Raw genomic sequence first — 26,002 nt, 5'->3', positions numbered from 1 at the left:
TCACACACTGCCACCATGTGCCACACCCACAATGCACCATGCAACATAAGAGTCAAAATGGTACAAAGATGCCTTCTTTAAACAAAGGTGAGCAAATCTAACCTTATCTAAACAAAGCATTTCAACCTTCGCTTAGAATATCATGTTTCATGGAAGGTCTCAGTCTTTATCTTCAAGCCACTAAGGCCGAGATCTGTAGAGGTATTTAAGCTCCATTGAAATCAATGGACATTAGGGGGTTTAAATGCCTCTGAGGATCTGAGTCTTCAGCATTTGGGCCTTTGACAAATGAAAGATTCCTTCCCATTCCAGGACTGCATTGATCAGCATTGTCCCTCAGGCACAGTGGAGCTGTCTCCTGCCAGGGGAAGCTCATTTGTTCAGGAGACACTTTTTTTGGTGGTTGATCCGAGACTCTGGACCTAACAGGATCACAAAATCACCTGAACCCTTTTTCTGTTCCACTTGAAAGTAAGCTTCTGAAATCTGCCTTCAGTAGCATAAGCTCATAGCATGTCATAAAATAAACCTCCATAAGAATCCATATGCACTTTTTCCCTAGAGGGAAGGATGGAGAACGACCCACATGGGATGAAAGAAAATCATGTCACTTCATGCATCTCTATCCGAAGCTCTGATGCCACAGTGAAGGGCATAGTATCAGAATTTGTAGGGAAGAGAAGAGATTAGGGGCATCTTGTCACTGTCTAATCGTGTGTGTGTGTGTTCATTAAGATACCTGTAAATAACCTCCCATTTATCCTCCTGGATTTCAGAGGAAAGTCTGGAGTCTGGATTGGGGGTTAGGGCCCTCTCTGGAGTTACGAATATTTTGTTGCTGGGTTTCTCACGGTTACCACAAACCTGATAGAGCATTCACTTTCAGTGCAGTGCCCCATCCTAGAGCCTGCGATATCTGAGAAGTGATATTTTAGCATTACTACTTTTTGGTGATTCAGTTGTGAAGTTGCACTCCATAATGTTTTATGGAAATATGCTTATGAGTTTAAATATAATGTAACTGGAATATGCGTTATGCAAAAGGTCTCTTGTGAAGTATCATTACAAAGCTATATAAAATATATTCATCCAATTTGTATGCATGTATCATCATTGTATCTGAAGCTAGAAATATGAAGTATAACTCTGAGGTCCTATTGTAACTAGGCAAAGTGTGGGCCATTAATGATGGCTTAGAATCTTGATGGCTCCCACTGACAAGGACAATTGGTTGTAAAAGGTTTATTTACCTGCAAGTGTTCCTGGGAGCCAGCCAAGGAAGAATGGAGGCTGGGGTCTCACAGGACATGTGAGCATGTCACCTGACACTGGAATCCATCTTAAATCTGGTATTTTTCCATTTAGAAGGAGGGGTGGGGACCCAGAGAGACAAAAGATTCCAGCCTTTTGCCAAAGCTATAAAAGGGGCTGGAACAAAACAAAGGAGGCTGCCAGTCATGAGAACACCCCTGCTTTCCACCTAAGATGTCTGCTGGAACTAACAAGTCTGTACCAGGGGAAAGGATTGGGCCCAGACTAGGAAGGCGTCTAGTTTGTGAAAGAAGCTTATTAGCATATCTGTGAGGGTGAGATTTTACCTGTAATCAGTTTCCTAATGTATTAGGCTTGGACTTGTGTGTTTTTGCTTTATCGTGCTTGGTAACTTACTTTGTTCTCTCTGTCATTACTTGAAACCACTGAAATCCTACTTTTTGTTCTTAATAAAATCCCTTTTCTGTATTATTGAACCCAGAGTAAGTGATTAATACCTGGAGGAACAAACAACTGTGCATATCTCTCTATCAATGATATAGAGGGTGAACAATTTATGAGTTTACCCTGTATAAGCTTTATACAGAGTAACATGGATTTATTTGGGGTTTGGATCCCATTGGAAGCTGGGTGTCTGGGTGCTGGAGATAGGAGACCTGCTGACCAGTTTTTGGTTAAAGTCTGCAGCTTTGGGGGCATGGACCAGACCTGAGTCTGTATTGTAGCACGCTAGCATATCTGGCTCAACAAGGCAGGGTTCTGGAGTCCCAAACTGGCAGGGAAAACGGGCTCAGAGATAGTCTCAGCACATCAGGTGACAGTCCCAAGGGGGTCTCTGTGACCGAACCCATCACTTCAGTCTCCATCTCTCTCCCTGCTGGTCCCCATGGAGCCACCCAACACACCTCATGAGAGAAACATCAGCCCAGGAACAGATCTTCAAAAAGGTTTTAATAAGAAAAAGCAAAAATTCACAATGAAGAAGTGTTAGGCACAAAAAAGCAGGGAAGTTCCAGACTGTCTGATCAATGGGAAATTAGAGGTGAAATCACAGCCCCTGTCTCAGTCAGACTTATTTCTTGCATCTAAACAAAACTGAAATCAAAAAGCTAATTGAAGCAGTTCCCAGGCAGGGATTGTCTCCAATACCCCGTTGGGTCAATAAGAATTTGGGACAGGAAGAGTCTAACCATACAGCATTTACATCCTCACAGGATATTTGATCTCAACCCAGCCATTCTTATATTGATGTCCCAGAGATGCCATCATCAACGTCATCATAACCTGGGTCATGAGAAGGTGGGGACAGGGCTTCCCTCTCAGCCCCAGAGGCCCCTTCACTTCTCAGCGAGTGCAGACTCCAGCCTGAAAATAGCAAGCAAGTCACATTACAGTCAACGTATTCATTCTCCACTCATGTGCACTCACATAATGGATGGGCAACATACAGCATGGGCTGTGAATCAGCCCCCATCCACAGTTCCTCTTAGTGGGCCTCTGACATGTTTAAACCATTATCTCTGTCTGTTCTTCAATGAAAACATGTGGGAGCGGATTCTCTCTGTTCTGAGACCTCCCTGGTGCAGGAGAAATGTGGGGATGGCAGTGAGCTGGTGATGACTCCCTGATAGGCCACTGGGAGCTGCTGTAACTCCTGACAGCTGATATAGTCCCTAAGGGACCACACGCCAGCAGACACCTGGTGGCTGGAGCAGGGTGGGGACCCTAGCCCATGGGACTTGCCTGGACATCACAGATCTCATCCACCCACACAATGCTCATTCACACGTTATTCCCATCAAGACCAAAGAAATGCACATTTCATCCCAACCCAGTTTCCCCTGAGATGCAAAGTGGGAGCGCAGTCCTGGGTCCCAGCTCTGATCCTGTGCTAATGGGGACATTTACAGATTGAAGAGAGGAATTTCAAAGCCAGGCCGCTAACTAACCCCACCCCAGGGACCTGCTCTTTCCATTACCATCCAGGGCACTGACATCTGGTTTGGGGAAGGGCAGTTTGGCCCTGATCCTGCCAATGGACCCATGTAACTTTGATGATTTGGACAGTCCCACTGAAGTCAGAGAGAGTATTCATGTGAGTAGACTGACAGATGGGATCTAGTATTTGTAGGATCAGGGACCTTATCTAGGAAACCTCTCTTTCTTGATTTCAATCCATTTAACTCTGTTTAGCAGAGGTCAGGGAGGGGACACAGCTGGGAGTTTACCAATAACTGTATTTCAGTGCAGTCATAGTGACCTCTAGTGGCCAGTAAAGGCTCTTCCAGGTGAGTTCTCCACACTCCACTCACCTGTCCGTGAATCCCTGTTCCTGACACTTTCCCCATGGGCCCCCGTGACTTCCTGGGCACTCGGTCCAGAACCAGGGTCATCTTCAGGGTCAGAAATTTCTCTGGCATCATCATAACCGTCCCCTGGGTCATCTCCAGGCAGGGCAGGGACCTCTGAAATAATGATGGGAATTAATGGTAATGAGAAGAGGCTTTCCACTGAATAGAGAAATAAGCTACATGCCAGGTGTGGCAAAGCAGGGACTTATGTGTATTATTTCTTATGAATGCCACATACACCTCAGTTTAGCTGTTTGATATTATCCTGCCAGATTGCACAGGGATAATCAAAGGAGGCCATTGGAGGGGAAGCAAACAGGAAACATAAAAATAACAAAGACGTGGCTCCTAAAGGCAACAATGAGGGAAGCTGTTAATTGTGGAATGCCCTTGCCATAAATATAAAGGGAAGGTAATCACCTTTCTGTATTCAGTGCTATAAAATCCCTCCCGGACAGAGGCAAAGTCCTTTTACCTGTAAAGGGTTAAGAAGCTCAGGTAACCTGGCTGGCACCTGACCCAAAATGACCAATGAGGGGACAAGATACTTTTAAATCTGGAGGGGGGGAAAGGCTTTTGTCTGTCTGTGTGATACCTTTGCCGGGAACAGATCAAGGATGAAAGCCCTCCAACTCCTGTAAAGTTAGTAAGTAATCTAGCGAGAAAATGTGTTGGGTTTTCTTTGTTTTGGCTTGTGAAATTTGCTGTGCTGGAGGAAATGTGTATTCCTGTTATTGTGTCTTTTTGTAACTTAAGGTTTTGCCAAGAGGGATTCTCTATGTTTTGAATCTGACTGCCTGTAAGATTATCTTCCACTCTGATCTTACAGAGTTGTTCTCTTATCTTTTTTTGTTCTTCTAATAAAGTTCTGTTTGTTTGTTTTTTAAGAATCTGATTGGGGTTTGGGGGTCTTAAAAATCCAAGGCTGGTTTGTGATCATCTTGTTTATTCTCAAGCCTCCCCAGGAAAGGGGGTGTAAGGGCTTGGAGGGATATTTTGGGAAAAAGGAACTCCAAGTGGTCCTTTCCCTGGTCTTTGTCTAAATCACTTGGTGGTGGCAGCATACTGTTCAAGGACAAGATGGAATTGGTGCCTTGGGAAAGCTTTTAACCTAAGCTGGTAAAAATAAGCTTCGGGGGTCTTTCATGCGGGTCCCCATATCTGTACCCGTGAGTTCAGAGTGGGGAGGGAACCCTGACAGCCCTTCCCTGGGTCCAGCCAGGCTAGTTTGGGTTAATTCTTCCCAGTCCTGAGCTCAGGATCAAAGGGCAGACTAGGGAATGAAGGGGGTGGAGCAGCAGTAGCCAAGGGGTAATGTGGCTTCCAGGAGGCAGATTCATCATTGCTCACCTCGGCTGTCTGGAGTCTGGAGGACGTTCCTCAAGGCAGGCTCCTCCACATTATCGTAATCCAACTGAGACCCCCCTGGGGAAGCTCCCTCTGGAACAGCAAACATCACGGTCAGCTTCCCCTGAACACACCCATTTCCCCAGCAGGTTTTAGTTCCCCATTAAAGGCCTGTTGTTTTAGAGTTTGGGCTTTTCATCATAGAGTCTGCAGGGGAAGTCACAGGGTGACCCAGGGGAAAAGGGAGAGTCATGGACATTCTGTGAAACAATAATTGTGCCACCTTTATTTCCTCAAAAATAACTAAGGTCCAGCCCTGCCCCACAGCATCCAATACCAACTCTGTCATGCCCTTCAATGAGATCAGGATCTATGCTGGTATTGAGCTAACCCTGGACCTGTTTCATAGATTCATTGATATTAAGGTCAGAAGGGACCATTATGATCATCTAGTCCGACCTCCTTCACAATGCAGGCCACAGAATCTCACCCACCCACTCCTGAGATAAACCTCTCACCTATGTCTGAGCTACTGAAGTCCTCAAATCGTGGTTTAAAGACTTCAAGGAGCACAGAATCCTCCAGCAAGTGACCAGTGCCCCATGCTACAGAGGAAGGCGAAAAACCTCCAGGGCCTCTTCCAATCTGCCCTGGAGGAAAATTCTTTCCTGACCCCAAATATAGCAATCAGCTGAACCCTGAGCATATGGACAAGATTCACCAGTCAGATACCCAGGAAAGAATTCTCTGTAGTAACTCAGATCCCACCCCTTCTAACATCCCATCACAGCCTGCTGGGAGACAGTAGCTGCCACACCAGAGCTGATCATTGTGAATTCAACTGAACTCTATAAAGACATGGTTTAAAGTCCTTACATTATATGGGCTGGATCGTGAATTCGGTTATATGTTCCTGTCGAGGAGGCAGGGGGCTAAGATCATGGGGCACAGATCAGGGGTTGTACAGTGACACGTGTCAGCTGTGGAAGTCAGATTCTTTCATACAGTGTGAATATTTCTCTGCCCGGTTCCCTGCAGCTCCTCCCCTGGGAGAGAGCACAGTCAACCACACACAGAAAGGGTCAGGATTTGTTCACATTTCCATCAAGAGCTGGACAGAAATCTTTTGTGTGTCTCTGTGTCCACCCCCATCCTTGTTACCTTGCTCTGATCCAGGATCATTTTCCCCCTCGCTGTCCCTGGTGTAATACTGCAGCTTTGTCATTGAGTCATCTGAATAGGAAACTGGAGAAAGGGTAAATGGGATGTTATCACAGTGAGAGCAGCGAAACTGGCTGATGGGCAATGCATCTGGGTCCTGGAGCAAGATTTATGGTCTCACTATATTGCTTCTTCAAGAGAAGATGCTGAATTCACAGCGACTGAGTGGTGAGAGGCTGACACAGACTTTCTAAGCTAAATATCAGTTTTTTTGTAGTAAATGTGGCTTTGGGGTGGATAATTCAGACTGGGAAGATGCTGGGAACAGCCATATTGACCTCATGAGGTGAGGCAGGAACTGAGTGAGCCTTTTACCATGGCATCCCCTCCTGTGGGTTTCATTCAAATCCTTCTCATGAACTGGGGAGCCTGTTTTGAGTCACACTCAGGGTGTAAGAATCTCTTTAGAGAGGAATGTGTATCTTCTCCTCCTGAATGTTGCTGCTTTATGGCCTGATCCAGCAGAAAATTATGGCTGAGGCTGCTGGTCCAGATCTCCTCAGCCACGGACATGACTCCCATTTTGTTCTGGAAGATACTCCCCCTCCCCCGCCTTTTTGACAGATAAGGCCACACCCCTCCCATGATCAGAGTCTGTGACCAACCCCCACCATTAGCAGAGAGGAGAATGTGCGTCTCAGAAGTAGCCTCAGGGAGAAGCACTGACCATGCTCAGAGTGCCCCACAATGTGCTAAACTGAGAGCAGCATCTTCCCCCCGATTGACATTCAGTCAAAATGACGAGAACAGTCACTTTCCTGACCCATAACTAATTACCCCCTACGGCTGCAGGATGTACAGATGGGCCTGACTGTCCTCAGAATGGGGCTAGCAGAGTCTGCTAGGGAGGAAACTCATTCATCTCAGTCCTGTAACTGGCTGGTCTCTTCACAGACCCAGCATCTGCAGCCATCCAGGACTCACAGGCTTGAAGGCTGCAGAGATTTAGCTCTAAGTCAGAGCTTTAGATTTTCTCCCTGTTAGGAATGACACACACAGACCTGAGCGATCAAACATTTCCTGCTTCTTTCTCATCAGGTTATAATCGATCTCCTCGTACACGGCCTCAGAGAAAGGGTCCAAGGGTCTTCTGGAGCCTGAAAACAAAGGGCAGGGTTTGCACAGGGTCAGAGAAGCTAGGGATGGGAAACCCTATGAGATCATCCAGCCCCTGACCCCGACTCCAGTGCAGGACTGGTTCCTACAGCATATTCCCACTGCTCTCTCCAGTTTAGATTTCAGCATCCCAGGTGACAGGGACCATGTCCCTGTCATGTTTGTTCTATTGGCTATTTCCCTGTCATTAAGTTTATCTTGATATTCAACCTTAATGGTCCCTTCACAAATGTATCCTATTACTCCTACTACCACCCAAAATCATTCCTCTCCTATCCTGGTGCTCACACCTAAGGGCAAAATAGTACTTGTATATGTACTGCCTAGACATTGTGTGGGGAATAATTAGCTAATATTTGTGCAGTGCTTTAAAAATGGAAAGTACTATCTACCTATCTTTTTAGGTGACGAATTTGAGGAACTGTCCCAGATTGAGGTGTCATGAGAGGAAGTTCTGGAACAAATTGATGAACTAAACAGTAATAACAGGTTTCAGAGTAACAGCCGTGTTAGTCTGTATTTGCAAAAAGAAAAGGAGTACTTGTGGCACCTTAGAGACTAACCAATTTATCTGAGCATAAGCTTTCGTGAGCTACAGCTCACTTCATCGGATGCATACTGTGGAAAGTGTAGAAGATCTTTTTATACACACAAAGCATGAAAAAATACCTCCTCCCACCCCACTCTCCTGCTGGTAATAGCTTATCTAAAGTGATCACTCTCCTTACAATGTGTGTATGATAATCAAGTTGGACCATTTCCAGCACAAATCCAGGTTTTCTCACCCCCCACCCCCCCCACACACATACACAAACACACTCTCCTGCTGGTAATGGCCCAACTTGATTATCATACACATTGTAAGGAGAGTAGTCACTTTAGATAAGCTATTACCAGCAGGAGAGTGGGGTGGGAGGAGGTATTTTTTCATGCTTTGTGTGTATAAAAAGATCTTCTACACTTTCCACAGTATGCATCTGATGAAGTGAGCTGTAGCTCACGAAAGCTTATGCTCAAATAAATTGGTTAGTCTCTAAGGTGCCACAAGTACTCCTTTTCTTTAAACAGTAATAAGTCACCAGAACCAGATGGTATTCACCCAAGAGCTCTGAAGGAACTCAAATGTGAAATTGCAGAACTACTAACTGTAGTCTGTAACCTATCATTTAAATCAATTTCTGTACCAGAAGACTGGAGGATAGCTAATGTGATGCAAATTTTTTAAAAAGGCTCAAGAAGCAATCCCAGCAATTACAGGCCAGTAACCCAAACTACAGAACCAGGCAAATTCGTTTAAACTACAGTAAAAAACAGAATGAGCAGACACAGAGATGAACAAGATTTGTTGGGGAAGAGTCAACATGGTTGTTGTCAAGGGAAATCGTGCCTCACCAATCCTTTTGGATTCTCTGAGGGGGTCAACAAGCATGTGGATGAGGGGGATCCAGTGGATATAGTGTACTTAGATTTTCAGAAAGCCTTTGACAAGGTCCCTCACCAAAGGCTCTTAAGAAAAGTAATCTGTCATGGGATAAGGGGGAAGGTCCTCTCATGGATCAGTGACTGAGTAAAAGATAGGGAAAAAAGGGGAAGAAATAAAGGGTCAGTTTTCAGAACAGAGAGAGGTAAATAGTCGTGACTCCCAGGGGTCTGTACTGGGACCAGTGCTGATCAACATATTCATAAATGCTCTGGAAAAAGGGGTAAACAGGGAGGTGGCAAAATTTGCCGATGATACAAAACTACTCAAGATAGTTAAGTCCAAAGCAGACTGCGAAAAATACACTGGGGTCTCACAAAACTGCGTGACTGGGCAACACAGTGGCAGAAGAAATTCAATGTTGATAAACGCAAAGTAATGCACGTCGGAAAACATAATCCCAACTATAGATATAAAATGATGGGGTCTAAATTGGCTGTTACCACTCAAGAAAGATCTTGGAGTCATTGTGGATAGTTCTCTGAAAACACCCACTCAATGTGCAGTGGCAGTGAAAAAAGCTAACAGAATTTTGTTAATCATTTGGAAAGGGATAAATAATAAGACAGAAAATATCATGTTGCCTGGATCTAAATCCATGGTACGCCTACATCTTGAGTACTGCGTGTAGATGTGGTCACCCCATCTCAAAAAAGATATATTGAAATTTGAAAAGGTTCAGAAAAGGGCAACAAAAATGGTTAGGGGTATGGAACAGCTGCCATATGAGGAGAGATTAATAAAACTGGGACTTTTCAGCTTGGAAAAGAGATGATTAAGGGGCGATATGAAACTATAAAATCGTGACTGGTGTGGAGAAAGTGAATAAGGAAGTGTTATTTACTCCTTCTCATAACACAAGAACTCGGGGTCACCAAATGAAATTAATAGGCAGCAGGGTTAAAACAAACAAAAGGAAGTATTTCTTCACACAACACACAGTCAATGCCTGTGGAACTCTTTCCCAGAGGATGTTGTGAAGGACAAGAGTATAACAGGGTTCAAAAAAGAACTAGATAAATTCATGGAGGATAGGTCCAGCAATGGCTATTAGCCAGGACGGGCAGGGATGGTGTCCTTAGCCTCTGTTCGCCAGAAGCTGGGAATGGGCGACAGTGGATGGATCACTTGATGATTACCTGTTCTGTTCATTCCCTCTGAAGTGCACTGTTGGAAGACAGGATACTGGGCTAGATGGACTTTTGGTCTGACCCACGATGGCTGTTTTTATGTTCTTATATAAGGGTAAATCTACACGGCAATCTGGAGGAGTGATTGCAGCACGCATAAACACATCTGAGCTGGCTTTGATCGAGCTAGCCACGTAGCTGTGTCAGCACACACAGCAGCACAGGCTAACCTGCCGTGTACAGCCTCGCCTAGGAGCCTGGGTGCACACTCCAGTGGCTAGCCCACGTCACAGCCATGCTGACGCAACTACACTGCTGTTGTTATGCCAGCGAGCTTTCACCGAGCTAGGTAAAAGCTGGCTTGGGTATTTCTACATGTGCTGCAATCACACCTCTCATTGCAGTGTAGATATGCCCTAAATGCCTAGTAGAACTGTCTGATCTCTTTGGCCATTATCACCCAAGCTCTTTTGCAGCATTTCTCCTTCCTCGTACCCTCCCTCCTGCTGTATCTCTCTATTCCGGATCTTTCCCTCACATGGATTTTCTTGTACTTTTCTAAATGGAATCTCAACATGTTATTTTTCTAAGAATACTTGAAGTCTCTTTGTATTATTTTCTCCAGTGAGGCGGAGTGGCCTCCCTCCCCAATTTAGAGTGAGGGACCACTACACTCCCTCTGGTGGGTGGAGCCAAACCTGCCCTGCCCCCGTCGCCGGAATTACCAGGGCAGGACAGGAAGTATAAAGGGAGGGCCTTGCATCTCATTGGAGTGGGAGCTAGGGAAGGAGACAGAAGTCTCCAGCCTGCTGCAGAATTCTGGAGCTGGACCTGCACCGGGCAGCATCCTGTCCCCAAAGGAGACCGACCCTGGAGAGAAATTGCCGGCACTGCCATCGGCCAAGTACCCCAACAAGACCAAGGACCCGGGCACTATGGAACCCCTCACCCAGACGCTGGTAGGAAGTAGACCAAGGAAACTGGACTTTGGTCCCATTACACTGTCAAAACCCGAGTCAACATGTTTTAGCTGGATCCCTGCTGACCCAGTGGCGGAACAGTCCGCCAGTGTTTGGGCCCTGGGCTGGGACGCAGTGGAGTAGGGTGCAACAAGGTCCCCTCATCCCCTGCTGCCAACCCCATCCCTGGGGTGGCAGCCTCCCCACGTTAGGCCAAGAGCTCTGCTGTCGGCCAGAGCCAGGTCATCAAAACTGTCTGTTTGGTGCTCTGCCCTGCCTGAGGGCCTGAATCCCTAGACTGTTTGGTGCTCCCTGCTCTTCCCCACCCAAAGAGCCAGAGCCCCAGACTGTGTCTTTGCTGCCTGCCTTAGCCAAGAGGCTTAGGCAAAGCCTGCTTCCCACTCTGCCCTGCCCAGAGGGCCAGAGCTTCCCTTATCAACCATGAACTGCTGGCTGTCCCAGCCAGGATGCTGTGGACTAAAGACTGTTTATACTCCACCCCGCCTAGAACGCCAGGGCTCTAGACTCTTGATTGGCAGCAGCTCTGACAGGAGGCTGCGAACTCTAGACTTCTTACAGATCGGCCCAGCAAGTGGGACCCGAGCCTGAGTGCTGCTGCCTGACACAGTGAGAGGATGCAGCCTCCCTCTCCACTTGAGAGCAAGGGACCACTGCATTTCCCCTTTGTATTATTTCTCTGTCGTCCCCACTAGTCTCAACTCCTCCCAATGTATTCTCATCTGCAAGTGTCACTGCTGTTCTGTTCATTTCCATGGCCAGATCATAGCTGAAGATATTAGATATGATAGGACTTAAGATGGTCCCTGGATCCCCCACAAAGCTCTCCCTGACATGCACACCTTGTGCAGGTTACAGGGCTGCTAGTAGCAGCCCAGACTTCTGTACCAGACATGCACTGGCTACAGAGCTTCCGTGCAAGAGAGGTACACACCAGATGTGTTCACCGTAAGATACCTTAATACTCCGACAGATATGGGTGAAGTTAGTTTAAACAAGGTATGTTACACACAGTGTCACCTAGTGGCTGAATAGTATAATGCAGTTTAACCTTCCATTACGTCTCCCCCTTTGCGTTCTACATTCCTGCCATTTACAACATTTACGTTATCATGGTATCTTTATAGTTGAGCACAGATCAGTCTATTAAGTGTCTCTTGTTAGTATATAGGTCTGTCTCTTAGCCTAGGATAACATTTGGGGTTTGACTTTTGATACTTTTATATCCTCCTTACTAATATGTATGAACAAAGAATGAAAACACTGTGTGTTGCTTCCAGATGGGGTTTATAGCACAATGAAAAGAAATAAGGAAAAGAGTTAAAGTGTTGCTGGGAATGGTGGGAATTTAATATACAAGCGTATACTTGAAGACTGCCTCAACCCTTATCTCAAGGCAAGGTCAAGCAACCAGACGGGAGGGGCGAGCGGGAGGGTGGGCAAACATAAGAAACACTAAAAAGCCAGAGAAAAGGTGACCCTGGTTGAAATATAACCTTACTCCTTACCCCACCCGTAGGGTACAAAAGAGGTGGTACCAAAGTCCCCATACTACAATCCTCCAAAACGGAACATAACCATAAATTGTAAGGGGTGGGACCAAGGGATATAATTAAACCTGCTAAGAAAAAGAAGGTGGGAAAAAGGACAGGGAAAACTCTGTGGCATACAGAGCTATGGATATGCTTGCCTGATTAACCCCACTAAATATTGCATTGCCTGCACTTGGACTATGGTCTTCTGCTTTCTGATTGCATGATAAGAACCAAGAGAGGGGCGAGGGAAAAAGCCCTAACATCGCTCAGTGGTACTAGTTTTCTAATTACCCAACCCAAACACATAACAACTTGGTCATCTGGCTTTCCATCAGTAGTAATGACTGCCTGAGGCCTGTTTGGAATCTCTGAGTTTTCTTCCTCTTGTTCTCCATCTGCCATCTGTAGAGTTTGCTCTGTTGATTGTTCTTTCTGAGGTACACTGCATGCTCCAGCATTTTATCTTGAGTTTATTCGTACTGGGTCTCCTTTCAAATATCCATCTTTCTAGTTCTTCCGCTTTTCTCATGAGGCCCATCATGGTTGCCACACTGAGGTGGAGAACGCTGTTGGTCTTTGATCACATCCACTCTGAATGAGAAGTTTTTCTCTTTGAAAGAGATTTCTGTGGTGAACTGTCCCATGCAATTCAGAATGCCTCCAGTGTTAGTCAGAGCTGTGGCAGGTAACTTCATCTCTGGGAGGGGTTGAAGGTGATTGTAAGGCCCTTCTGAGATGACTGTTACATCTGCTCCTAAGTCCATTTTAAAGTCAATAGTGTTTCTCTGAATGATCAGTTTCACTCTCCAGGCAGGCTCTGTATCTTCACACAGGATAGATCCAAGAAACAATAGCTCTTGATTGTCTGTCTGGAATATGAATCAATTCCCTGACTGCATTCATGTGGCAAACAACTGCAAAAAGTCCATGTTTCGTGCATTTAATATATCCTGAATGTTTGAGTGGAATTTGTTCCTCTTAGCCAGGGAGTTCTCCCTCTTTACCTCACCAGTTTTATGGTATTAACTTGTTTTATTCAGGCTGTGTTTGTTAACAGCTTCTAATCCATTTGAACAGCAGTGTGTAGGGTGAAGTCTGTTTTGAATTGTAGCTCCTGTGAAGGATTTTCATCTGTTAACCCAATAACCAGCCTCTCTCTGATGTTTTCATGTTGGCTGAAAACTGTGATTCAGGAACAGCAAAGGCATGCAGAGCTCTTATAAACTATTCAACATTTTCCCCTAGTCCTTAAATTCTCTGGTGAAAACATGCCCTTTCATAAACCACATTTCTCTGAGGGTACAGTAGAACCTCAGAATTACAAACACCTTGGAATGGAGGTTGTTCATAACTCTGAAACATTCATAACTCGGAGCAAAATGTTATGGTTGTTCTTTCAAAAGTTTACAACTGCACATTGACTTAATACAGCTTTGACACTTTACTATGCAGAAGAAAATGCTGCTTTTAACCATCTTAGTTTAAATGAAACAAACACAGAAACAGTTTCTTTACCTTGTCAAATCTTTTTTAACCTTTCCCTTTAATTTTTTTAGTTGTTTACATTTAAGACACTACTGTACTGTATTTCCTTTTTTTTTTTTTTTTTTTGGTGTATGGTGCTGCCTGGTTGCGTACTTCCCGTTCCAAATGAGGTGTGTGGTTCACTGGTCAGTTCTGTAACTTTGAGGTTCCAGTGTATAAAGTACGCATCAAACAAAGCCAGAACCCTTTCACAGTCATCTTTGTGCCTGTCTTCAGGAAAATCAAAGGTTGAAAGAAATGCTCTGCTTGCTTCCAAATAGCACAAAGTAAACACCATACCTGTATAGCTTCAGTTTCCTTATGGAGTTTTGTAGCAATCTGAAATCTTGCAAAATGCTGCTTCTAGTCTGTCAGTTGTGAAGGTTTGTCAAAGCTGAAGTTCTCTGGTCAACGAAGAGGGGGATGTTGATGAAATCCTGCAACCTGTGTTGCTTTTTTTCCTGTCTCCATCCTTCATTGCTCCTCCTTCTGTCTGCAACTTCTGTTGCTCTCTTCCTTCTGTTTTTCTTCTCCTCTGGCACTGCTTAACTTAGGGCACCATGTCACATACACCTTGGACATGATAGGTGGCAAGGCTGCTATAAGCAGGTCAGGCTTCTGTATCAGATATGGACTGGCTACAGAGCTTCCTTTCTGGAGAGATATTCAACAGATGTGTTCACAATAAAATCCCTTAATGCTCTGCCAGGCATGGCTGAGGTTAGCAAATGTAAGTTGTTACATGCAACACCACTTCGTGGCTGAACAGTATAATACAATTTAACCTTCCACTACACTGCCAACGCCCCACCCCCCTTAGGCACAGCTCCACCTGCTATTTCAGAGGCATTTCACACAGTGACACCAAGCAGGACCCACCTCTGCGCTCTGCCCTGGCACTTCGCACCTGCGCCCCCAGGATGATTAAGACCAGGCAGAGCAGGGCTCCCAGGATAATGCAGATGACCATGGGCACCGTGACTCTTCCACTGTCGGTCGGAGGGCGGCGCGGGGGAGCTGGATGGAAATGAACATGGAAGAGGGAGGGATTATCCTGTGAGAGTCTGGGGGCCCAGGGATCTCCCCAGTCACTCATTGCAGGGCCCAGGACAGCAGGGTAATGGCCTGGGACACAGTCTGTGTGCCATGGGGGCAGCTCACAGGCTGCTGTTTAAATCATGGGCCCTGCCCTGTCAGCTGGAGCCACCAGACAGGAATCCTCTGGCTCAGCACAGCCTGCAGCTCCCACCCAGGTGTCATTCGCCCCCAGATTTCACAGGCCATGTGTAAGGGGACTGTTGGCCCCTTACTAAAACTCGGTGGGGGTGTTTCGGTTGGCTAGCTCCCAGGAGCAGAAGGAAGGGGAAGGGTTGATAGGAAAGCAGGACCCTGAGACTGACAGTCCCCAGGAACAATGGGGAGAGGCCAATGCCCCAAGTCAGCCTGATTGACAGGGCGGGGAGGCTAATCAGGGAGTCAGGAGGACAAGGTGGGTCCTGTCCTGCCTGTGAGCTGGATTGCCTGGGTCAGACAGAGTGGGGCCGAGCTACGGAGAGAGCAGGGGCCTGAGCTGAGCCGCGCCAGATCCAGAGAGAACCAGAGAAGCAGCCCGGGGGAGCAGCTCAGTGCTGGGAGCAGAGTCACAGGAGACCTGTGCTGGGAGCAGAGCTGCAGCAACCAGATCCGGAGGGGCAGGAAAAGCAGCCGTGCCACAGAGCAGGGTGACGTGTTTTCCTTTAACCTTTCCCACTTTTTCCTTATTTTTTTTAATCGGTTGCTGTTTAATACACTGTATTTCCTTTGAACTGCATGTAACGATCAGTGGGTCAGGGAAGCATCCAGTGCAGAGAAAGCACCTGGGAGTGGGGACACCTTAGCCCCTGCCCTAAGTGACCACAGCAGGGTTGGGGGGTCGACGCCCCAGGAATCCTGGGCCCAGCCTTGTCGGGGTTACGAGGACTCTGCCAGACAGAAGCGTGGAAGGGGAGCCCTTGAGGTCAGGCAGGCCTCTGGGTAAAGAAAGGGGGAGCGAGGACTCAGATCCTTCGCTAGCCCATTTCACTGGGGTAGTGTATAAGCCAGGAAAGTTCCCCACAATAGCGGGACCATTCCCCTGCTTACTCATGGCAAGGAGCTCCTGTCCTTAGGCTACAGCTTGCAGCTCATCCTCTGTGACCCAGCACCAGGTAAATTTTAACTCTTGATGGGAGCGGGGGATGTTTTACCTGTTCTACTCAGTGATGCTGTCGTCTCTGTCACACCTGCAAAGGGAAAGGGAGGAGAGTTGGAGTCTGGAGCGAGGGGGAGGTGATGTGTTTGTCACTGGGTAGCGTCCCCCTCAGATCTCCAGACATCACTTCTACAAACTCCCTCAGAGCAGCACAGGGTCTGTATGTTAGTGATTTAGGGCCCACGTCCCCCTATGCTGACTAGTAACAAACCAGCACACTGGGTTCTGTGATGGACGCAGGGGTTATGTGGGCTGATGTCTGAGCCAATGTGGTCCCACAAAGCTTCCACCCCACAGCATCTATGATGCTTCTGCACACAGGAGATGGGAGGGCCTGGCCTGTGACCAAGGGCGGGCGGGTAATTGGACCCATCCTCCTTCCAGAAAATTACAGCATGTAGCAGAAACATCTCCTGTCACTCACCTGAGCAATTCACTGCAACATCTTCCTTGTGACCACAGTTGCTCTCACCCCAGGGCTTGGCAGGACAGTCCCAGAGAGATGACTCTGTGCCTCTGCAATTCAACGTTTCTACCCAGATGGGACCCGTCCCCTCACCAAATGCAGCCTCGCCTGGGACTGGTACAGCAGATCCACAGCCCAGTTGTTTACACACAACGTTAGCATCCGCCATATCCCAGGAGTCATCACAAACTGTTCCCCAGAAGCCACGGTACCAAACCTCCACTCTCCCCGAGCATCTGTCCTCTCCTCCCACGACGCGTAACTTCTCCTGATCTGAAAATGCAGAAACCTCACATGTTACTGGGACAGCTGGGAAAGTCCTTCGGGACCAAGAGTGAGACAGTGAGAAGCAGAAATACCTGTGCAGCTTGGAGAGTTCGGGCATTCGGCAAACAGGGTCTGAGGTGGTTTCTCTTTTCTCCTATGCAGAGAAAAATGATTAAGTGAACGGACCGAGAAGAGTGTGTGATGTAGGAGAGAGTAGGGCTTATCTGTATATTAAACCCCTAAATTTCAGCAATTTTATAAACTTAAATCTAAAATCTATTTTGTTTCATAGCTAATGGATTCGTTCCTCAGTGGATTCTCTGGATGTTGAAATCTTTATTCAGCTCGCTGCTGGTGTGTGTGCGTTTGTGGGTATCTGAGTCTGTTCCATCCACCCTGTGTACAGCTGCTCTTGACCCTGTTTGAAGGTAAACAGATCTGTCAGCTGAAACACACCCACATTATTGTGAGGATCCAGAGACAAGAAATGGTGGTATTAGAATTGAGGACTGTACCTATTGGGTTATGGGAAGTGGGCGCCCGCTCCAGCCCTGAAGGGGTTGGAAAAGCCCTGCAGAGGGCTGGGGCTGGGGAAGGAAGTAAAACCCCAGCTGACTGGGGGAAGTGGCGGCAGCTGGGGGCCACGCCCCAATCAGGGCCCAGCTGGCTCTATAAAGGCTGTGAGCCAGAAGCAGAGAGAGACCACTCTCTAGGTTCCTCTAGCTCTGAGATGGAGGGACCTGGCTGCAAAGACCTGAATAGAGGACCTAGTCTGGAGCAGGATTGGGGAAAGGCCAAGGGAGCTGGGGAGCTCCAGCCGAGGAAAGCCCCAGGCAGCAGGCCTGGTAAGGTCTATTAGGTACAGGGATTGCAGGGGCAGCCACGGGTAGGCAGAGGCAGCAGGTCCAAACCCAACCTTGCCGGTGATGAGTGGCTCATACTGCAGTCTGCCCCAGGATGCAGGGGCTAGCTGGTGAGTAGCAGGAGCTTACGACTGAGGTGAGGTAGGGATAGTGGGTGAGGGGGCTCCCCTGGGAGGGGGAGACCCAGAACTGTGGGGTACCGCCAGGGGGCAGCACCCAGTGAAAGGGGCACCAGGGTCCTGGAGGGGACACGGGGAGCCAGCAGCAAGACGAGACACCGGCCTGAAGAGGGCGCTCCGGCGGCTGAAAACGCTAAATCCCAAGGACAACCAGCAGCAGGCGCCGCTGATGAGTCTGCTCCTCGGTTACAAGGACTAAATGAGACTAGATCTGAAACAAACTCTCACCTATACGCACAGACCCACGTTTTAGGAATTCTGATCCTCACCCAGATTTCACAGCCTGGGTGTCAGGAAGCAGGGGCTGCAGCAGAGCTAGTCTCCAGGCTACTTAACAAGCGCAGCTGGATTGTATCAGGCTGCCTGACTGGTCATACTGCCTGAGTGATCAGCAGTCCAGCTCTTGAGTCCAGCAGCCACACCAGCATTCAGCAACTGCTCAGAGCATTTCCCACAGCTAAGATACCTCATTTTCCTGTCTTGTTCACGCCTTGACCCCAGACTTACTCCTTGCCTTGCTCCAGGTAACCTGGTCCTGACACTGAGCTCCGATTTCTGCCTTCGGCTCTGGCCTCTGGCTCTGACCCTTGGCTCCAATTTCTGGCTACCAGCTCCTGCTCTAACCACTGGATATGACTCCTGCTCCAACCACTCAGCATGACCACTCACGTCCTGTTCACTGACCTTGGGCCCATCTCTGATTGTTCATCCCAAAAGTACAGCCACAGAGATTCCCAAATGATGCTCGCTAATGGGAGGCATTTGCAGTGGTGCTGGAACAATTTTTACAGTTGGGGTGCTGAAACTCTGGTCCCCAAACTTTTACCTTGCCCCTTCTTACCCTGTCTGTGCTCCCTCTCCCCCGAGTTGAGGCCAGGACTGGGCCTGTGGATCGGGGTAAGGTGACTCAGGCTGGGACCACACCTTGCGGGGCTAGTAGCGGGACCCTGTGTCTGGGACCAGCAGTGGAGCGCGGGGCCGGCAGCCGGGACCCCACGCAAACCCCTTGCACCCCAAATTCCCGTGCCTACGGGCATTTGTAGGCTCTCACTAGGTGATTGCACCGTGTAACACACAGCTTGTATGAATAACTCCCATTTTGTTTTCCAGGTGCTGTATTGAGAATTGACAATGAAAATATGTCTGTCACTACTGTGAATGGAAAACTGTCTCTTCTGAAAAGTAAATACATTCAAAATTTCTATCACACCCTTTCAATGAGTAAAAGATGGAGTGGGTGTATGCATGTCTGTGCACAGACAGTTTCAGAATTACCACTGCAAGAAATATGGGTCTCTTCTGCTCGGTTATCACAGGACTGCTGTTTCCATATGCCTGATGGGCACTGCCAAAGGGACCTGTGCTGTTCACTGCATACAACGTGGTCCAGCCATGTGGGACCAGAACCTGCTCCATATGCCAAGTCTCTTGCAACCTGCCCTCTATCCCCACAGTTCAGTTGTTTGCAGACAATTGCTGGGGTGACTCCAGACATCTGATTGGAGCAAACACTGCCCCACGTCCCATTGTAGAAAACCTCCAGCCGCCCAGCACAATCACGGTCGCTCACCAGCCTCAAATCCGTGAATTCTAGAAGGAAGTGCACAAAAAGGGAATTTAAATCGTCTGATTCTGAAATGAACTGGTGTGAAGAGTGAAATCCCAGCGATTGCTCATCCCAAAAGTATAGCCACATCATTCTGCAGGAGCAAGTGTCAGAGAGAATCACTCTAAGAATGAGATACTCTCCTGGACACCATGAGACTATTAGAAATATAATGATCACCGCTGAAAAGTCACCAGTTCCCAGCAGTTACACACACAGACACCTGCAATACAGCAGTGACTACCCTGCCAACACTAGAGAAATGCTGCGATATCTTCAATACTCCTGGGTGGGAACCGATGGGAAATGGTGACTTTCTAATCATGACCCCAGTAGGTAGGTAGAGGAGTAGAGTGACCATATTTTCTCAAAGGGAAAACGGAAACCCCCACGGGGGGCCCAACCCCCAAACCTCCCTTCCTCTCCCCCCCGACACGTGGGGCCAGCCTGAACGCACCCTACCTCCCACCTACACAGGGACAGCCTGAGGTTCCCCTATCCCCTCAGCACGTGGGCCAGCCTGAGCCCCCCTGCCACCCACCCATGTGGGGTCAGCGCGAGGCCCCATTCTTCCATCCCGCGCACACAGCGGCCGAAGACCCCTGCTGTCCTCCCGGGTTGGGCGAGCTTTACCACTGCCCCTCCTCCCCCTACCTGTTCCTCCGCACTCCACTAGGGGGCGCATCCCACTTTTTTGGCAAAACTGTGCATGTGTTCAATTTGCTCTTCCCAACTCGTGATCCGTTGGCAAGAGGAAAGGAGAGAAATGCCCAGTTCTGCCAAAAACAGTCGGGATGGCCAGAGCAGGCTTAAAAAAGAGAGTGTCCTGGCCAAAACGTGCTGTATGGACACCCTATAGAAAAGACAGTAAGGGAGAGGCTCTATCCTTCTCAGATCTCTCCTCAAATGTCTGCCCCCTCCATTAAATCCCCTGGTAACCAGGCTCACGTGAGCATTCCCGGACCAGACCTGAGCAGAGAACTCCTGCGTCCTCTTTGTGTCTGCAGTTGTGCTGGCCCCAGCCCCTGGAAGGACACGCCCAGAGATCGGATTCATTCCCAGAGCAGTTCACATCGTCCAGCCAGATCTGCCCGGATCCTTGCCCAAAATGAGCAGAGACAGTTGCATTGATGGCACGTCCACATCCCAGTTGGTTGCAAACCACATTGGAGTCTGACAGATCCCAGGAATCATCACAGACTGTCCCCCAGCTGCCATTGTAATAAATCTCCACTCTCCCAGCACAGCGACCTGCCCCATTCACCAGTCTGATCCGCCTGCTTCCTGCAGGGATAGATCCCAGCTGTTAACATGCAATATGATGATTATTAATAGCTTCCATGCAAATCAATGATGATGCTAGAATGGCTGAGATATTGAAATGCTTTTTAAAATCTGTCTTTAACAAGAAACACAGAAAAGGAGAAAAGCTGAGTAAGGAAATGAAGAATACTTTTTACAGAGCACTATTGATAAACAGCATGTGAGTGTAAGGGCCTAATTCTGAATTCCTTACTCATCAGAGTAATCCTTAAGGGACTCGTCATATGGGTCAGAGCTATTTGTGAGACTAAGGGTTAGCGGAAACAGCCCTTACTCAAAATCTTGAATATTCTCAAACAACCTCTTAAAGATAAGCATCAAGGTGTTCAAGGATTATTAGGCAATTAATTTACCCAAAACCAAATATTCTTTTCAATTGTTACAGAATGGGGAGGGGGGTGACACTGCTGACCAGGTCATGCTAGAGTGTAGTTAGATCCGTTCACTTGTGTAGATTAAAGTAATGGTTAGATGTATACGTGTGTATTCAGATGTTTAAACTTTATGAAACTAGTGGAATGGTGGGTATTGTTTTTGCGTGGTAGTGGATATTGTTTTTGCGTGTCTATTCCTGTCTATAATGTAATGCCAAACATTTACATGATAAATACACTTGTAGCTAAATAACACATCAAATAAATTTGTGAAATGCTAAGGATTTAAGGACTTTAACAGAAAATGCTAATTTCAAAGGAAATAGCATTATGAACAAGGTCTGAGGTCAAAAATCTAAGTGCATTTCTCACTCCCTGTCAGCAAAGGAAAAAGCCCACCTGGGTAGATTGTCAGCTTGTTTTTCTGTGAGCTTATGTTCTTATGTGAGAAGAAGATATAAATATGGATTCAAAGAAAGATCCTGTATCTCTGGACTGTCTGGATTCTAACAGAGAAGAATACTGAATGAGAAGACAGAGATCCCCAGAGTTATTCTGGGTAGCCCTGTGTGATGGGGTGAGCTCCCCACACTAGCCCTGTAAGAGCTGGGTTGGGCCAGGTGGGCCCAATCAGCTAATTATGCTGCAAAAGGTGGAGGTTTAGGCCGGAATCAGCTGGTTAGATAGAGTCTCACCTGTTCAGGAACAGGTGGGACCTATAAAGCCAGGAAGGTGGCTCCGGGTTGGGCTGTTGGGAAAGACTGCAGTAAGGCAGACAGCAGTTATGCCCTGGGAAAGAGGGAGGAGTGTTTGGGGGCTGCAGGGAGATAGTCTGTAGTTATTCCCTGGGAGGAGGATTCTTGGGGCTGGCACACCCAGAGTGAGGAGGGGAACCAGAGTATAGGAAGCAGTCATAGAATCATAGAAGATTAGGGTTGGAGGCCATCTAGTCCCACACCCTGCTCAAAGCAGGACCAACCCCAACTAAATCAGTCCAGAGAAGGAGCAGTGCGGGCAGAGGGAGGAAGCCCAGAACTGCTGAGCTGTCCAAGGACTGGATCCCAGAAAAAGAGGGCAGGCCTGGGTTCCCCTACTAGCCACTGAGAGAGTGGCACCAGGGCAGTGAATGGGAAGACGGCCTAGGACTGTTGATGGACTGAATCCCGTCAGGGGAACACTGAGTGACCTAGCTGGAGGGCTAAGTGACAAAGAGGATGCTGGCAGGTCCTGGAGCAAGAGGCGCTGCAGACCAGAGTGAGAGTGATGGTGGCCAAACTGTGGATGGGCATTGGCCTCGAGAGCTAATCCCCAGAGTGACCAGGAGGAGATGCCAGACGGGCAGTGAGTGGAGTACCTCACGACACCCTGTAAAAGACTTTGGGAAAACTGACAGTTTATTACATCACTGCCACCATTTGGAGTTACAAACTGATTTACCTGTTGTTATATTTTACCTGCTATAGCCTCTCAATAACCCTCCTTCTTTCTTCTTAGCTAATAAACCTTTAGTTATGTACTATAGAACTGGCTGCCAGCGTTATCTTTGGAGGAAGTTCTGGGTGACTGACTGGTCCCTTGGGACTGGGAGAAACTTGGTGTGGTGTGATGTTAGGATAAGTGACATTTTATCACAACTTTCAGTTTGTCTGGGTGGCAGGTTAGGCGGTCTGTGACTCCACAGTGAGACTTGTATAGTGATCCAGGTGTTCACGTTTGTGATTGGCTTGATGAATCATAGAATCATAGAATATCAGGGTTGGAAGGGAGCTCAGGAGGTCATCTAGTCCAACCCCCTGCTCAAAGCAGGACCAATCCCCAATTAAATCATCCCAGCCAGGCTTTGTCAAGCCTGACCTTAAAAAACTTCTAAGGAAGGAGATTCCACCACCTCCCTAGGTAACGCATTCCAGTGTTTCACCATCCTCCTCGTGAAAAGTTTATCCAACCTAAATCTTCCCCACTGCAACTTGAGACCATTACTCCTTGTTCTGTCATCTGCTACCACTGAGAACAGTCTAGAGCCATCCTCTTTGGAACCCCCTTTCAGGTAGTTGAAAGCAGCTATCAAATCCCCCCTCATTCTTCTCTTCCGTAGACTAAACATCCCCAGTTCCCTCAGCCTCTCCTCATAAGTCATGTGTTACAGTCCCCTAATCATTTTGTTGCCCTCTGCTGGACTCTTTCCAATTTTTTCCACATCCTTCTTGTAGTGTGGGGCCCAAAACTGGACACAGTACTGCAGATGAGGCCTCACCAGTGTCAAATAGAGGGGAACGATCACGTCCCTCGATTTGCTGGCAATGCCCCTACTTATACATCCCAAAATGCCATTGCCTTCTTGGCAACAAGGTCACACTGTTGACTCATATCCAGCTTCTCGTCCACTGTAACACCTAGGTCCTTTTCTGCAGAATTGCTGCCAAGCCATTCGGTCCCTAGTCTGTAGTGGTGCGTTGGATTCTTCCGTCCTAAGTGCAGGACTCTGCAGGTGAAATCTAATGATAGAACACACCACCAGTTTGGGGTATCTGCCCTTGTTTTTTGAGTCTGCCCTGAGTTAGTCACTTAGAGTGGTGAGCCACTCCAGATAGCATGACAGCAGGTACCAGAACATTAGAGAAAAGTAGACTTGGTACCACTTTATTTTACAAATAAAGGGAAAGACAGGCAAATTGGATCTGTGTGTGTACAATAAAGTCCAAGACACTTAGGGCCTAATTCTACCCTGCTGAAATCAACTGTGAAGCTCCCACTGACACAATGGGAACAGAAATGGGCCCTTAATGTGCTGTAGATACCCTGCAGTTGGAGTGGGGATGAAAAATATCAGTGCAGTAACATACAGTGCATGATATAGGGACATAGTTAAAATATCTGTTACTTGTTTACTTTTACTGTTGGAACTTACTGTAAATATATACCAGCAAAAAGAATAGAATTATCTTGTACAATCGTCATGTACAACCAAGAACAATGAAAAAATCCCATCACAGACTTTTTTTTTCTTTCTTTTTTTTTAACCTTTAAATGAAGGAAAATTGCAGTTATAGGATTAGGACTTCACAAGGTCACATTATAAAAGCAACTTTGATGTATTTCCTCAGTGACAGAGGGTTAGAACCACAAAGGTATGTAGCTACCTAACTGTCTCTTTATAAATACAAAATATATAAATCACTACATATTTATTGAAGCAGAGACTTGACTCTCCCATATCCCAGGTGAGTGCCCGGGCCACCAGCTAGAATCAATCTCTAGCTTTTTTTTGGATTCAGTGACTGATTATTTGTACAAAGTGGAACATTTCCAGCAGGAGAGACCCACCCCAGCACAGTCTAGAGTGACTAGGGCACTCACCTGCGTTCACGTCCCTGCTCCAAATCAGGCAGAGCAGGGACTGAATGTGGATTTCCCACCTCCCAGTTGAGTGCTTTAACCACTGGGTCACGTGTAAACTGGGGAGATGAGAGAGCTGACCTGGCTTACGTGCCTAGCTCCAGGAGTGGGTTCATGACTGAGGTCCCCGAGCAGAGATAGGTGCCTACCTCTACCTGTGTGTCAGGGGGCTGAGGCTTCGATCAATGGCAGGTTGGCAATGAAATAACTTTGTGTATCTAGGCCCTACTCCCTTCCTTGGCATTTTATTGCTGGCAAATGTAGGTGGTTCCCTGTTCAGCTTTCTGGCTTCTGGTGCCTAACTCTCCCCATGCATTGTACGTGGAGCTGGGCGCGTGACTCATGGCTGAGGATCCCATTCGATGGCAAGGCACCTAGGAGTCAGGCCTTGCAACGCCCAAGGCCCTTGGGGGATCTAGCCCAGAGCTACTATCCATGGCAGCCTTGGTCAAAACAGGTTGCATATGACTTCCTTTTCTTACTATTGTTTTCTGATTCAAGACAGCATGGTTTTTTTCACGACTTTAACATAAAGAAGCAACTAGATACACTAGAGCTGCTTGGAAATTCATCCTTTTCCCCACAAATATGAATGACCGCTGAATATTTTTCATGTTCACAAATAAATTTGGGATTTTCATAGATCTGTCAAGGAAATAAAAAAAAAATTAACCGTGATTAATTGTGCTGTTAATAATAGAATACCATTTATTTAAATATTTTGGATGTTTTCTACAGTTTCAAATATATTGATTTCAATTACAAAACACAATAGAAAGTGTACAGTGCTCACTTTATATTTTTTTATTCCAAATATTTGAAGTGTAAAAAATGAAAGAAATAGTATTTTTCAATTCAGCTAATACAAGTACTGTAGTGCAATGTCTTTACCATGGAAGCTGAACTTACAAATGTAGATTTATGTACAAAAATAACTGCATTCAGAAATAAAACAATACATTTCAACTGTATTCTGTTGTTTAACAGTGCAATTAAAACTGCGATTAATCATGATTTTTTTTAATCTCGATTAATTTTTTTAGTTAAATGCGTGAGTTTAACTGTGGTTAATTGACAGCCCAAGTTTTTCAACAGAAATCTGAACATTTTCAATGAAAACAAACTATTTGAGAAAATTTGTAATCTTATTGTGAAGATTTTTCACAGGAAAAAAGTTTTGATGAATTTTTTTTGAACAGCTCTAATCCATAAAAATATGAGAGAGAGACAGAGAGAGAGGTTTGCTATAGTGCATCTAACCCTATACCATGGCTATGCTTTGTTCTGTATATAATATATTTTTACTATAAATCGGTCCCAGTTTGAACATCAGATCCCATCATTC

General features: G+C 46.8%; 1 protein-coding gene and 3 long non-coding RNA genes across 4 annotated transcripts in view; 1 reads left to right on the top strand and 3 right to left on the bottom strand.

Annotated features, from left to right (window-relative positions):
• The window catches only part of LOC102941373 (scavenger receptor cysteine-rich type 1 protein M130), a 1,272,625-nt gene that overhangs the window by 257,543 nt on the left and 989,080 nt on the right, over positions 1–26,002 (bottom strand). The gene's annotated exons all lie outside the window — the stretch shown is intronic.
• Positions 3,285–26,002, bottom strand: part of LOC122461391 — a 24,101-nt gene continuing 1,383 nt past the window's right edge. The window contains exons 2-3 of the long non-coding RNA XR_006283256.1: positions 10,590–10,594; positions 3,285–3,295 (exon numbers count right to left, since the gene is read on the bottom strand). This is a non-coding gene — a long non-coding RNA (uncharacterized LOC122461391). The remainder of the gene's footprint in view (positions 3,296–10,589; positions 10,595–26,002) is intronic.
• Positions 3,701–6,123, bottom strand: LOC122461509. The gene is made up of 3 exons (XR_006283457.1): positions 5,847–6,123; positions 4,974–5,063; positions 3,701–3,737 (listed from the first exon to the last, which is right to left on the bottom strand). It is a non-coding gene; the product is annotated as an uncharacterized LOC122461509 (long non-coding RNA).
• Positions 17,577–19,945, top strand: LOC122461478. Its single transcript, XR_006283410.1, has 2 exons — positions 17,577–17,761; positions 19,069–19,945. It is a non-coding gene; the product is annotated as an uncharacterized LOC122461478 (long non-coding RNA).

Source organism: Chelonia mydas, chromosome 1 (assembly GCF_015237465.2).
Source record: "Chelonia mydas isolate rCheMyd1 chromosome 1, rCheMyd1.pri.v2, whole genome shotgun sequence".
Taxonomy (NCBI): Eukaryota; Metazoa; Chordata; order Testudines; family Cheloniidae; genus Chelonia; species Chelonia mydas.
The sequence above is the reverse complement of the archived record's forward strand: the minus strand, read 5'-3'. Positions and strand labels throughout refer to the sequence as shown.